Source organism: Aotus nancymaae, unplaced genomic scaffold, assembly GCF_030222135.1.
Source record: "Aotus nancymaae isolate 86718 unplaced genomic scaffold, 86718_ANA_hifiasm-v0.15.2.pri h1tg000059l, whole genome shotgun sequence".
Taxonomy (NCBI): domain Eukaryota; kingdom Metazoa; phylum Chordata; class Mammalia; order Primates; family Aotidae; genus Aotus; species Aotus nancymaae.
The window spans coordinates 935,597-951,461 of NW_026988473.1; positions in this window are offsets into that span (position 1 = coordinate 935,597).

The following is a 15,865-nucleotide window of genomic DNA, read 5'->3' on the forward strand; positions in this document are numbered from 1 at the left end:
GTGGGCCATGAGACTCTGTCCCACCGTCCCTCTGACCCCTGGCCAGCCCTTGACCCCTGGCATTTGCTATGAGGTTGTCTTGCCCTGTCACCCCTCGCACCCAGGGCAGGGCTGTTCACTTTCCTCCAGGCTGCACTGTGAAGGGAAGAGCCTTGGCCTGGCTTCTCTGGTGGTCACTCCAGTAGATGTTGATGGGACAGTGCCCTAGGCAGTGGAGGGCAGCCTGCCAGGTAGTGTCCCCCAAAGCCAGACTTGTACCTGACTGGCTGCCCTCCCAGGGCACCCTCACATTGCCCAAAAGCCCAAAGAGGGAACATCCGGGACACACATCAGCCGGTTCCACTCTCCTCCCTCCCTCTTTCCTTCCCACCATCTCCTGGGCCAGAACAAAACATGGATGTTTCTAGCACTCTCCACACATCACAGCCCTTTCCTCCCACCCGTCATACAGCCTTGAGGCTCAGGGCTTGTTTGGAGTGGGTGCACGACAGGAGGTCCCTGCAGAGCCAGTCCTGGACTTAAAGAGATGAGGGAGGAGGAAGAAAGACGGGAAATGGAGAGATCCTGTCTGCAGAGCACAGCCTGGCATCTGGCTGCAAACTCTTGTTTTCCAGGTCAGAAGCAGAAAATCATCTTGTTCTTTCTCTTGGCGTCTTTCCGAAGCAATTCTGTCTCCTCCCAAAAGATGGGGGCTTCGAGCCAGCCAGAGCACAGGTCAGATCCTGAGACAGGAGAAGACAGCTCATCAGTAAGCTGTCAAACACACCCCTGGAATCAACTCCCACAGCCTGCGGGTCTGTGCCATGGCGGGCGATGGCGTTCCTGGGGATGTGGAGACTGTACATCCAGACAGGACTCCCCTTCCCGGGCTCTCCCCGGGTGTTCATTGCCCTGGGCTGGGGGCTATGCAGCCCTCCCAGAAGGAGAAATGACCTCTGAGTGCTTTCTTTTCCTGGGTCACCCACTTTCCCATCTAGGGCTCAGACCCCCAGGTCTGTGTGTCCCGGAGAGACATGCAAGGCAGGGTGGCAGCTCTTTATCAGTCATTCCGGCATCTAGCAGAGTGCTGGGTACCAGCACTGGCCTTGCATGCCAGACATGCTTAATAAGTACTCATTGGGCCGGTAAGAGTAACTGATGCCTGTACAGTGCTTTACGGCCCTAGAGCTCAAGGGGTCCATGTTTTGTCCCCTTGAGGATCTAACCCATCTCTTCTGACTACAAACCCCATGCTCCATGACCCTTCTCCAACCTAGGCAGCAACAAAGCGGCCCAGTCTAAAGCCGCCGGTTGGTACGAGGACCATCTCACTCCTTAGCAGTCAGTGGCTACCACAGGGCACCTCATTTGCAAGGGAAGGAGCCCTAGAAATTGTTCACACAATTTATGTTCCAATAAAACCTACAAAGTGGGCCGGGCACAGTGGCCCACGCCTGTAATCCCAGCACTTTGGGAGGCCGAGGCGGGCCGATCATGAGGTCAGGAGTTCGAGACCATCCTGGCCAACATGGTGAATCCTCATCTCAACTAAAATACAAAAAAAAAAAAAAAAAAAATTAGCCTGGCATGATGGTGCATGCCTGTAGTCCCAGCTACTCGGGAGGCTGAGGCAGGAGAATCGCTTGAACTTGGGTGGCAGAGGTTGCAGTGAGCCGAGATCGCGCCACTGCAGTCCAGCCTGGAGACAAAGCAAGACTCCATCACTAAAAAAAACAAACAAACAAACAAAAAAACTTACAAATGATACGTCTGTTACACCTTCTACTCTGGTTCCTCCATCACACTCCACTTTAGGTCAGGTGGCACTGGTGTCCCTACAGGTATTTGGGGGAATGGGGCTGAGTGGAAGAGGAGTTAGGCGGTCCCTGCAGTTTGGGCTTAGTGAGGTCCATTTATGTGGTTTCCGATCACTTCTGTATGTGGTTAGACAATTGCCAGCGTCCCAGGGTAGGAATGGCCCTCAGGAATGTTCCCACCACCTGCTGTGCCAGCTCCCGGGCATCGTGGAAAGCACTGCATGAAAAAATGAACAGACAAAGGAAGTATGCGGGAGAATGGGAAACAGAGAAGAAATAAGATCTGAAATGTACAGAATTGGGGCGGACACAGTGGCTTATGACTGTAATCCCAGCACTTTGGGAGGCCAAGGCAGGCGGATCACGAGGTCAGGAGATCAAGACCAGCTTGGCCAACATGGTGAAATCCTAACTCTACTAAAAATACAAAAAAATTAGCCAGGCGTGGTGGCGTGCACCTGTAGTCCCAGCTACTCGGGAGGCTGAGGCAAGAGAATAGCTTGAACCCGGGAGGCAGAGGTTGCAGTGAGCCGAAATCACGCCACTGCACTCCAGTCTGGGTGACGGAACAAGACTCCATCTCAAAAAAAAAAAAATGTACAGAATCAGAAACTAGCTTAAAGAAAAATCCTCCGATCCCCAGATGGACAATTCCAAGTTGGAGGTTCTGTTCTCATGGGTGCCTGCTCAGAACAGGTCTCACCTGTTAGCAAGATGCTTGCTCATGCAGCACGTGGAATCGGAACACACACTATACCTCTTTCCTCTGGGAAATGTGCAAAGTACCATTTTTATCAGACACTCAGTTTTTGTATCCAAAATGCTACAGCAGGAATACAAATGGGAAAAATGTCTCCGTGTGAAGTTGCATGTTTTATATATCCAGCTATCAATCACTTAAAATAAATCCAGTCAATGAGGAAAAAACACAATTATCTTACTCTTTTCTCCATAGAAAATGTACAAAATTGACCTATGAAGACCCAAGCAACAGTATTCAGCCAAAAATATAGGACAAATATTAGAAAGGTTAGTTAAGCAGCTATTCAAAACATTAAAGGGTTTTCTGGTTTTTTTTTTTTTTTTTTTTTTTTGGTGTTGGTTGCATATCTTTTAAGAAATGTGAATATACTAAAACCCAATGAACTGTACACTATAAATGGGTCTATTGTATGGTATGAGAGCTATATCTCAATAAAGATGTTAAAAAGGAAAAGAGACACCTGTTTGCTCCAGCTGTTGCTAATTCTCTTATTAAGTCTGTTCTTTCAGTTTAAAAAGTAACACACCTTTTATTCTTGTGGTTTTTTTTTCAAGGGATGAAGTTCTTATTACTTCTGAGCAATATAAAGCAAAACAGGATATTGGAAATGAACCGTTAACGTATTTCTTCACTAACACAATCTTGGATTTTCCCAGGGGATTGTTTTGAGGACGTTTATTTTCCATCCTTGGGCACTTCTTTTTCTTTTTTCTTTCGTTATTTTATTTTATTTTGAGAGAGAGAAAGAGAAAGAAAAAGGGGGAGAGAGAACAGGAGTCTTGCTCTATTGCCCGGGCTGGAATGCAATCTAAAAATAGGTATTAAAAACCTCTTTTATGCCGATAATTGTGCTTAACAACGGAGATGGGAAGGAATAAGGGAAGAAAATAACAAACAGCCAACCAATATTTGATTTAAGTCTGTGAAATGCTACGCAAATGCTGAAGAGTGATTTACTTCCAATTATGTAGTCACTTTCAAAATAGGTATAATATGATACTGAGAAAAATGTATGTTCTGTGGACCTGGGGTGGAGAATTCTACAAATATTCACTAAGTTTACTTATTCCAGGTCTAAGTTCAAATCATAGATGTCCCTATGAATTTTCCATGTTGTTGATCCGTCGAATATTAACAATGTGGTGTCAAAATCTCCCGCTATTATTGTGCGGGAGTCCAGGTCTCTTTATAAGTCATTAAGAACTTGTCTTATGTATCTGGGTGCTCCTGTATTGGGTGTTTATGTATTTATAATCATTAACTCCTGTTGTTGCATTGATCCTTTTACCATTATGTAATGTCCTTCTTTGTTTCTTTTAGTCTTTGTTACTATTAAAGTCTATTTTGTGAGACAAAAGTTACAATGCCTGTTTTTTTTTTCTTTTTTTTTTTTTTTGCTCTCCATGTAATTGGTGAATCTTCCTCCATCCCTTTGTTTTGAGTCTGTATGTCGTTGCTTGTGAGATAGATCTGGATACAGCGTACCGATGGGTTTTGACTTTTTATTCAATTTACCTATCTGTGTCTTTGATTGGGGCATTTAATCCATTTAAATTTAGAATTAATATTAATATTTGTGAGTTCAATATTGTCATTTAATGCTAGCTGGCTATTTTGCCCATTAGTTGATGTAGATTCTTCATTATAGAGATACTCTTTATGTTTTGGTAAGTTTATGGGACGACTGATACTGGTTGTTCCTTTCTGCAGGCCTGGTGGTGATGAAATCGCTGAGTGCTTGCTTGTTCATGAAAAATTTTCTTTTTCCTTCACTTATGAAGCTTAGTTTGGCGGGATATGGGATTCTGGGTTGAAAATTCTTTTCTTTGAGGATATTGAATATTGACCCCCACTCTCTTCTAGTTTGAAGGGTTTCTGGTGAGAGGTCGGCTGTGAGTCTGATAGGCTTCCCTTTATGGGTAACGTGACTTTTCTCTCTAGCTGCCCTTAGAATTTTCTCCTTTATTTCAACCCTAGTGAATCTAGCGATTATGTGTCTTGGAGTTGCTCTACTTGAGGAATATCTTTGTGGTGTTCTCTGAATTAGCTGGAGTTGAGAATTATCCTGTCTTACTAGATTAGGAAAGTTTTCGTGAATAATATACTGAAGAATATTTTCCAACTTGGATTCATTCTCTTCATGACATTCAGGTATACCTATCAATCGTAAATTAGGTCTTTTCACATAATCCCATATTTTTTGGAGACTTTGCTCATTCCTTTTTACTCTTTCTTCTCTAATCTTGTCTTCTCGTTTCATTTCATTAAGTTGGTCTTCGACCTCTGATATCCTTTCTTCTGCTTGATCAATTCGACTGTTCAAACCTGTGCATACTTCACGGAGTTCTCATATTGTGTTCTTCAGTTCCATTAATTCACTTATATTCCTCTCTAAGTTGTCTATTCTCGTTAGAATTTCGTCAAACCTTTTTTCAAGGTTCTTAGTTTCTTTACATTGGGCCAGAACATGTTCTTTTAGTTCACTAAAGTTCCTTATTATCCACTTTCTGAAGCCTAAATCTGTTAATGGAACGCACTCGTTCTCCATCAGGCCTTGTTCTCTTGTTGATGAGTAACTGTGATCCCCTGTAGGAGAGGCATTCTGATCTTGGGTATTCTCAGCCTTTTTACACTGGTTTCTTCCCTTCATTGTAAGTTCATCCACCTGTTGTCTTTGTAATTGCCTACTTTCAAATTAGGTCTCTGAGTGGACGTCCAACTTGTTGATTCCCAGCACTGAAATCTGAGCAACTCACTGCACCAGCCAAAACAGCAGCATCAAGATTCGTGGTGCTTTTCTGCCCGGGAATCTCCAGTCTGGCTTCCCTCTTGAGTCCCTTCTTCAATCAGGTAAATAGGCGACTCTGCCTTCCCGGAGCTCCAAACATCGATCAGTCCCGTTTACTCTGCACCAAGAACCGCCGCACAGGGGCGCTGGCAAAACCACGACGCCGGCCACAAGAGTCGCCCTGGCGACCCGTGGGGCTCCTCCACTGGGAATCTTCTGGTCCGTGGGTAACAAAAATTCATCTGAAAGTGTGGCATCCTCTCGTTCTGTACATTTTCTCTGGGAGCTACAATCCCGAGCTGCTAGTGATCAGCCATCTTGGATCTCTCCAAAGGGTTTTTGATATTTTATGAAGTTTGTGTTATCTGTCACCTTGCTTTAAAACAATGTTTCATTTACTTTCTCATTCTAAATAATTATTCATTTTAATACCTAATTTTGTACTTGTAACTTTCCTTCCTTCTTTTCTTTCACCTTTAAAAAGGCCCCAAATCCTGTATAAATTTTACGTCCCACAAACTCTGGATCCAACCAGGAGCAGCCAGCCCTCTGGCCACACGAGAGTGCTGGAGATTTCCTTGTGAATAACCACAGCACTGCACTAGCAGAGTCCACACTGATAGTTCAACCCTTCGCTGAAACAAGTTTTCTTGTTGAGTCCCGATTTCCCCAATCCCACCCCAAGGTTCAGCCATGTGGGGTCCCAGGTGGGAACCAGACGTGATGGAGGATGGGGGTCCTCCCACCCACTCACTGATGGGGACAGGGCCTGGCTCTGGGAGTGAGGAGATGGGGGCTCCCCTCTGCCTTCTGGGTTCCCTAAGGCCAGGCATTCCTCTTGGCAGTCTCTCCTTCCCCAGCTGTGTAATGGGAAAAATCATCCCCACTCTGCCCTCTTTCTGAGGCCCCTGTGGGCTGCCACAGGGAACTGGATCAAGAACACATGTTCTAAACAATCAAAAGTGATTCCAGAAAGGAATTCCTGACAAGAACAGCTTGATCAGCCCAACAAACACAGCTTGGTTTGGTTTGGAAATAGGTGGCTTCCAGATGGCTTGTTTGTAACAGAGATGAACACCACATGCATGGGTTCTGCAGACCCCGGCGTCAGGAGGCAGACGGTACCAAGTTCTTTATTTTCTATCTTGGAACTCTTCCTTTCTCTGGAGCCCCCAGTAGGACTCTTGGCAGAGACCTGGGTGTGGTCAGTCCAGCGAGGGCCCAGTCAACTCCAGACTCCCCACTCTTCATCCCAGGAGTTGCCTCTCAGTCGTGGCCTCCCACAGACTGGGCATTGTCCCCTCCATCCTTGTGGTCATCTACTTCCTGTGGCATCCTTTGTCAGGTCACCTGATTTTTGCTTCCAGAGTCCCAAATTTATCTGCAGCCTCCATCGCCTCCACTGGCTAATTGCCGTAAGAAAGAGTTCTCAAATCTCGTGGCTTAGCATAATGAAAGTTTTCTTGCTCATGCCATAGACCAATGTAGGTCGGCGGGAGGCTCTGCTCCCTTCTGTCACTCAGAGACCCAGGCTCCTGATGACATAGGACAGGTGAGCCCCCAAACTGGGGCTTAGCCAGGAGGGGTCTTGGCTTTGCCCAGGAAGAAATTCAAGGGTGAGCTGGTGTTGGGATTCACATAGGGTGGCTGGCAAAATATTAAGGGAAATACTAGAGGAAGATAATAAGATTACAGTCTCTAACCTTTTGGAAGGCTGAATGGTTTTTATTAACTTATGGAACAGGCTGAAGGCAGCCAGTTCTTACGTTAGAGCATTAGGTCCTAAGGTGAAGATTAGGATAATGAAACCTTCCTCAGTTAAATCCATTTACCCTACATTCCTTTGTCCCTACTCTAATTTGTTTCCTTGTGTAGACTTTGTGCTGATGGTCCTCTCGGGGAGGCCGAAAGGGGATTACCCATTAATGGTGTTTGTTCTGGACCCTGGAACCAAAACCTCTTATCATTCATAAAAGCACTCTTTTAACCATGTTAATTATCTACAAGTGTGTTGACTGAGAACCTCTGTTATTAAATCTATGCTGAATAAATGCAAGTAAGGACAAGGAGTGGTGGTTGGTTAGCTGCAATCGCCCTCTGAGAGCAGCTGACAACCATCCCTAGCCCACTTGATTCACTGTATTCTGGTGTGTGTGAGTGCATGTATCCATCCGTCGCTGAGTCAGGGTCTGCAGGACAGACCTCTGTGGTGGTGATCAACGTCTCAAGCCAGTGATGTTAGACAGAAACTGTCACTGAGTGGTGGTGCACAGCAGCAGAGGTGCTGCTCCCTGCAGAGCACGCCACCCCATAGGCAGTGAGGCAGTGTGCCCAGAGCAGCAGCCCAGAGGCCGTGCAACACTCACATTTCTACCCACAATTTTTTTTTTTGATACAGAGTCTTGCTGTGTTGCCCAGGCTAGAGTGTAGTGGTGTCATCTCAGCTCACTGCAACTTCTGCCTCCCAAGGTCAGGTATCCTCCCACTTAAGTCTCCCTAGTAGCTGGGACAAACGGTGCACACCATCACACCCAGCTAATTTTCGTATTTTTTATAGAGAGGAGGTCTCACTATGTTGCCCAGGCTGATCTTGAACTCCTGGGCTTAAGCAATCCACCTGTGTCAGCCTCCCAAAGTGCTGAGGTTACAGGTGTGAGCCACCATACCTGGCCTATACCCACTTTTAATTACATGCAAGTTAAGGGGTAGATTATGCAGAAACTTCTAGGTCATCAGATGGTGGTCATGGAAAAGGGGTGGTAACTTCCAGGTGTTGCCATGGCAATGGTAAACTGACAGGGCACTGGTGGGTGTGTCTTAAGCTCAGGTGCTTTCCCCTCTTCCCTGTTTCAGCTAGTCTTCAATCTGGCCAGGAGTCCAAATCCTGCCTCTCTGGAGTCCAAATCCACCTCCTACCTCACTTCTACCTTATGGCCCTGCCCTCTGCCAGGTCCTCATGGCCTCTCATTCAGCCAGAGGATGGGAGGAGAGAGGAGACATTAAACATGGCAGGCCTCTACCATGAAGCATTCCATTGGCCAGAGTTCAGTCATGTGACCCACACCACAAAGGGGTCTGGGAAATGTAGTCCAGCCATGCACCCTGGTGGACCAGGATAGGCATGTGGGCAAGTTCCCACTGTCTCCACCAGAGCAGCTCCTGCCTTGTTTGCATAAGAGGAAAGAAAGGGGCCGAAAAGGACTGCAGGAAAAGCAAAGCACAATCAGTACGCCACAGCATTGTCCCACGATGTAAATTCACGCTGTTTTCTTTTTCCCTAACTCTTCGAGTTCGCCATCTGTGATACTGTCGAGGAACTGATGCTCTGAAATTAACAGGCTATTTTTTTTTTTTTTTTCTGGAGACGGAGTTTCGCTCTCGTTACCCAGGCTGGAGTGCAATGGCGCAATCTCGGCTCACCGCAACCTCCGCCTCCTGGGTTCAGGCAATTCTCCTGCCTCAGCCTCCTGAGTAGCTGGGATTACAGGCATGCACCACCATGCCCAGCTAATTTTTTTGTATTTTTAGTAGAGACGGGGTTTCACCATGTTGACCAGGATGGTCTCGATCTCTTGACCTCGTGATCCACCCGCCTCGGCCTCCCAAAGTGCTGGGATTACAGGCGTGAGCCACCGCGCCCGGCAATTAACAGGCTATTAAGGTAATTTATTCATCTATGGAATAAACGTTTCTCGGACCCCTATTATGTGCCTGTCTCTGTTGTGGGCACCAGGTGAATGTCTGAGCTTTTACTTTCTGTCCAGTCTTTGGGGCCCAATGGCCAGTCGTCATGACCTGAGGCCTCCTCTCCCTCATCCGTGCACGTGAGACAGAACATCATGGTCTGATTTAACCTTCAGGTCACTCCCTGACATAGGCGGGAAGATTGTCTCCCTTAGACAGCGACAGCTGCCAAGTGGCAGAACCAGTCCTGGCATCAAATTTCTCTGGCCGCTCCTCGACTGTTGGCTCCAGCTCCTGATTGAAGCCACCTTTGCAAAAATTATAACCGAGGAAATGATGACAGTGAAAGAAATCAGACCTAACCAACATGGCACCCTTGGCCATGCCTGGCCCGTGAGTAGCTCCTGTTCTCCAGCGTGTTCTTTAGGCACCAGTCAATTCAGCAGCTCCTTCACAGGCTTCCAATGAATGTCTTTCTTCTTCTTTTTTCCTTAAGTCGGACAGGGCTGATTATAGCTGTCTCAACCAAGGAACGCAGATACATATTACGTCACCTGAGTAACTGCATAAGTGGAGATGTTTTGGGCAGCAAGTGAATGAAACTGAAGTCAAACTGGATCAAAGGGAAAGGAATGCATGCGCTTTAGTGACGAAAAAGCTGGAAAATATCATGGCTTCAGGCATGGGTCGGTCCAGATGATCCAACGGTTCATCAGGAAACTGTTTCTCGCTCTCCATCAGCTCTGCTCTCCGCTGTGACCTTTTTCTCAGGCAGGCGCTCCGCATTAGTGTTCCCACCGTGAAGACTTTCGTTCTACCAGCTCCACGGCTCCAGAAGGAGGAGAGTTCCTTCTCCACAGTCTTTCCCAGGAAACTCCCGGGACTGACTCTTGTTGGATAAATCACAATCGAGTCTTCTTGGACTAGAGACAGATGTACTGTTCTCAAAATGAATCACGGAACCAGCAGGGTGGAACGGACTGACTGTCCAAGTCTGGAGCACGTTAAACTCACGTGAAGCCAGAAGTGAGGTCGCAATCCCCCACCGGACCACACCCGGGCTTGTTTTAGCAAGTGGGACGTCATGGACATTGGCTGGAACCCCTTCCAGAAAACCCTCCTTCTAAGGAAGTGTTTTTGTAGAGATGGGGTCTTGGTATGTTGCCCAGGCTGAACTTAAAACCCTGGGCTCAAGCAATCCTCTTGCCTAGAAAGAAATTTCTACTCAGGCCAGGCACGGTGGCTCACGCCTGTAATCCCAGCACTTTGGGAGGCTGAGGCACGTTTGGGATTTGGCTGGCCTCCACCTCTCTTAAAAGCATGGTTGTCTCCTGGAATATGTGTGTTCCGTCAACTCCCATAATCAAAGCCAAGGCGTTGCAAAGTCACGGTCCTTACGTTGGCAGCAGGGCCATGATGCCCCTCCAAGCTCTTCCTAGTCTGCAACCTGGCTCTGTCAGTTGTGCAATATTCCAGGGGGGATGGAGGGGAGGGACACTGTAGGAAACTGAACTGAACTTAATCCTCCTGAGAAATGTCAAAATGTGACTATGGGGGTACTTACCGCTGGGACAGTCGTGGGAGGGACTGATAAGAGAGGCAGGTAAACCTGGTCAACATGGTGAAACCCCGTCTCTACTAAAAATACAAAAAAATTAGCTGGGCATGGTGGTGCACGCCTGTAATCCCAGCTACTCAGGAGGCTGAGGCAGGAGAATTGCCTGAACCCAGGAGGTGGAGGTTGCGGTGAGCCGAGATTGCACCATTGCACTCCAGCCTGGGTAACAAGAGCGAAACTTCGTCTCAAAAAAAAAAAAAAGAGAGGTAGGTAAAGCCAGGTCCGGTGGGTCAAAGCCTGTAATCCCAGCACTTTGGGAGGCGGAGGTGGGTGGATCCCCTGAGGTCAGGAGTTCAAGACCAGCCTGGCCAATATGGTGAAACCCAGTCTCTACTAAAAATACAAAAATTAGCCGGACATGGTGGTGTGAGCCTGCAGTCCCAGCTACTTGGGAGGGTGAGACAGGAGAATTGCTTGAACCCGGGAGGCAGAGGCTGCAGTGAGCCGAGATTGCACCACTGCACTCCAGCCTGGGCAAGAGAAAGACTCAGTCTAAAAAAAAAAGAGGTAAGTAAGTTGCCCATTAAAAATGCTTGTGTCTAGCATGACAACTTTCCACAGTTCTAAAAATTGCTTCCACTTTATAATTTGAGGTGTTGCATGGGAATTCTAAGCTGACCCATCATGACGTAAAGTTCACAACATGGTTCAAATGTAACAGTGCAGAATTGAATATGGAGACATATATAGCCTTCCTCTTACAAAATAGGAGGAGTTGTGATTTCAAATTTTTGTGCAATTAGATTAAATCATAATGCAACAGAAAAAAAAAGAGGTAGGAAAATCAGGATATCTCGATGCGTCAGTGTAATTATCAACACGAGCTGGAATAGCAGCGGACGGTCGCTTTCATTCCATAGAAACAGCTCAAAATCCGCCCTAGCGTGGCAGCCACGTGCGGCTGCCTCCCGCGTTCCGGGCTGGGCCGTTGCCTGTTGCTGCTGCTCACTGATAAAGTCCGCTCGTTTTGTGTTTGTGAATTCGAGTGTTCCTTTAGGTCCTGGTTTCTGTGTCCCCAGCAGGGCTCAGCTGCTCTGCCCCCATCCCCAGGTCACAGCTGAGGGGACAGATGGCTCTCACAGTTGGGACGCCATCCAGCTTCTCAGGCAGGAAACGTGCGCTGGAGGGACTTTCTCAGGTTGGCTGGCAGGACCCCCGCCTGCCGGGACTTCAGCTTGGGGCGGGACATCCATCGCTGCCTACAAGCTTAGGTCACTTGACTCTTACTACAGTTTGAGGGTACGCATCCCTTCAAAATTCATATGTTGAAACTTAGTCACCAATGTGATAGTATTAAGAGGTAAGGACTTTAGGAGGTGATTAGTGCCCTTATGAAAGGGGTCAGGGAAACTCGGCAGCCCCTTTTGCCCTTCAGCCATGTAAGGACATAGGAAGAGGCACCTCTATGAAGCCAAGGCTGGGAGGTGCCAAGGCTGGGAGGTACCAAGTCTGCTGGCACCTTGATCTTGGACTTTCCAGCCTCCAGAACTGAGAGAAATATATTTCTTTTTTTTCTTTCTTTTCTTTTTTCTTTCTTTTTTTTTTTTTTTTTTTTTTTTTTTTTTTGAGACAGGGTCTCACTATGTTGCCTAAGCTGGAGTGCAGTGGCACAATCATAGTTCACTGCAGCCTTGAACTCCTGGGCTCCAGTGATCCCCCTGCCTCAGCCTCCTGAGTAGCTGGGACTACAGGTGCAAGCCACCATACCTAGCTACTTTTTAAATTTTTTTGTAGAGACATGGTCTTGGTATGTTGCCCAGGCTGAACTTAAAGCTCTGGGCTCAAGCAATCCTCTTGCTTAGAAAGAAATTTCTACTCAGGCTTGCACGGTGGCTCACGCCTGTAATCCCAGCACTTTGGGAGGCCGAGGCAGTCAGATCATGAGGTCAGGACATTGACACCATCTTGGCTAACACGGTAAAACCCAGTCTCTACTAAAAGTACAAAAACTTAGTGGCACATGCCTGCAGTCCCAGCTACTCAGGATGCTGAGGCAGGAGAATTGCTTGAACCCGGGAGGCAGAGGTCGCAGTAAGCCGAGATCGAGCCACTGCACTCCAGCCTGAGTGACAGAGGGAGAAGGCAGCCAATGAGAGAGGCCTCGGGAGCAAGCAGCGCTGAAACCTCGATCTCAGACCTCCAGCCTTGAGGACTGTGGGAGAGTCAATGTCTGTTGTGTAAGCCGCCTGGCCTGTGGCTTTGTAATAGCAGTCTCGGCCAATGCATGTCAGGCCTTCCTCAGCATCACACACAGTACAAGCACAACATCGGAGTTTACACAAAGTAGAACTTGCACAACCCGCCACCTCCCCACCAGCATTGCAGATGGCACAGCTGGGCATTGAGAAGAAGCTCACTGGCCACCTCCACACCCCACGCAGACCCCACCAATGCCACACACTAGTTTGCCATACGCAACACCCCACTCTCAGGTCGCAGTTCCCCATCGGCTAGGAATCCTGCAGTTTTGAGAGATGGAAACTGTGTAACTGACATTAGGCGCTCTCCTGCTCAGAGGTTATGGCACCCACAATTAAAACATCCATGGCACGGTCTTGTGTCAGGCATGGCTGGCTCGCGGTGTGATGCTGCATCAGGCATGGCTGGATCCTGGTGTGATCCTGCCTCAGGCATGGCTGGATGCTGGTGTGATCAGCAGGCTGGCTCTCCCCACCTCCCAGCTTTGGCTTCCTTTGTTAAGTCTTTTTCAGGCCAGCTCCAGCCTGCAAGGGCAAGCGTGCTACCAGCAAGACCTGGTGGTCCTCTATTCTCCAGCTGAGAGCCCAACGCTTCTCCAAAACCCCAGAAGAAGGTGGGCCAGGAGTGACGACAACTAGACCAGCTGGAGCCACATGCCCATTCCTGAAACAGTGACCTTGGTCAGGAGGTAGACTATACCGTGGCTGGCCTGGGCCAAATGTCAACCCACAGAACCCCACCTGGAACCCAAAGATAGGAGAAACCCAAGAGGCCTCCTCGGAGGAAGAGCAAATTTGTTCTACACAGGAAAAATAACCAAATTTCCCTACATTGTCTGGGGTTGCTTGAAGCAGCTCAGTCTCTGTATTAGCTCATCCTCACACTGCTATAGAGAAATACCTAGTAGGGCGCACTGGCTCATGGCTGTAATCCCAGCACTTTGGGAGGCCAAGGCGGGTGGATCACCTGAGGTCAGGAGTTTGAAACCAACCTGGCCAACATGAAGAATCCCCATCTCTACTAAAAATACAACAATTAGCCAGGAGTGCTGGCATGCACCTGTAATCCCAGCTACTCGGGAGGCTGAGACAGGAGAATCGCTTGAATCTGGGAGGCGGAGGTTGCAGTGAGCCAAGATCGTGCCATTGCACTCTAGCCTGGGCAATAGAGCAAAACTCTATCTCAAAAAAAAAAAAAAAGAAAAGGAGTGGGCTCCAACTGGGGACAGCAGACTGGGGAGCCTCGCCCCCCTGGCACTTGGCCACCCCCATGGCCAGGAAGAGAAATAAGCCCAGCCTCCCCCAAAGGCCTGGGAGTGAAGGGAGTGCCCGGGGGTGGCCAGTGACAGCCCAGGGAGAAGAAGGGTAGGACCCAAGGGCGTGGGTGACGTCAGGGAGTGGTCTGGACAAGGAGCAGGGAGACCCCACCTTGCACCTGGACTAGGGCTAGGAAGACTGTGGTCAGAAAACTAAGCAACATTCCAGAAGGGTCCTCAGCAGAGGGGCCAGCTTAGTTAGGGCAAGAAGGGGGGCACCGCTCAGAGCATAGGGCAGGGTGAGGGGTTTTGCTGTTTGTCATCACCTCGTGATTAAAAGGATCCAGCTTGACTCAGGTGGATGAGGAGGCAAATCTGCCCACGCCAGTTACCTAGAGGCGTCACACTCTGCGACCACGCGTGGCTGCGCCTGAGCCCCCCATCCTGGCGTCGTCACTGTGAGCCTCAAGCACACAGGACAAGCGAGACAGAGGCCGGCGCTCCTCATGGGTGCCTGACCCTTGGCGTCTCCAGGTTTGTCCTCTGCTGAGTGGCCCTTCCCCAGCAGACGCAGACCCAGTTCAGCAACACTGGGCACCTCACCCGGTTGCCTGCTTCCCCATGGGCAGTCAGAGCAGGCAGAGGCTGCGGGAGCCGCTGGGGGCTGGGGTCCACCAGGCAAGGCGGGAGGATCCCAAGCTGGAGGAGAGAGAAACCCCCCCCGCAGGTACCAGCAAGATGGGGGTCTGCGAGCGGTGCCTCTGACACCCCAGCCCTGAGCCACCCACCCCTGCCTCCTGCCCAGCCCTGAGGCCGTGGCCAGCCATGCACAGCCCTGCCCCCGGCTCCCTGCTTTTCCTGACCCTAGCACCCAGCGGTCACTTAACTGGCAAGTAGTTAGTGTGGGCCAGGCACGGAGGTGGATGAGAGTGAGACCCAGTGAGAAGGAGAATGAGGTCTGCAGGCCTGGCCACATGAAAATTCTAACCACCAGCAAGGCACGGGCACCGAGCGGCCGGCACAGACACCCATGGCCTCGGGCAGCTGCTGGGGCCCTGCTGTGCCAGGTGCCCACCCTTTAGTTCCCAAGTTACTGAGAGAGAGGTCCCAGGGGCCCTGGGGAAGAGGCAGGGCAACAAGGGCAATGGGTGGGGGGCTTGGGGAGCTCAGGGAAGGGCTAGTTATTACCCGGCACAGAGAGGGTCCCTGTCTAACGGCCTGCAGGCCCTTCCCGTACATGTAGCCCCCGAAGAGCAGCGCGGGTGAAGAGTCCAGAGCTGGCAGCGTGTGCTCAGCCATCTGAGCAGCACAGATGGCCCTGGACAGGGGACGTGTGGAGGGGCCTGTGGGGGGCCGCGGGCACCAGCAAGGCTGCACCAGCTGCTTCTCTCGGCCTTGAATGGCAGCCGGCAGACAGGTTGAGATCTAGAAGACGCAGCCAGGACATGGGGGAGGTCGGTAGAGGAGGGGCACTCAGGGGCCACGGGATCCATCGGGACCACAGGTCTCTGCCAGCCCTGTTCACCAGAGGCCTGCAGATCAGGAACAGGGCAGCTGGGTGGGCACACCTCACCCAGGTTACTGCCAGCTCACTGGGTCAGCGCCCCCCCAGGAGACACACCCTAACCCCAATGAGCCCCAGCACCTGCACAGAGCACGTGTACAGCAGGCCTTTCACACGTGCTCAATGGAGTAAGAACGGCGCTCCCTGGTGTGGGGCCACAGCTCTTGGTGCACTGGCGCACGCAGTGGGACTTCACGT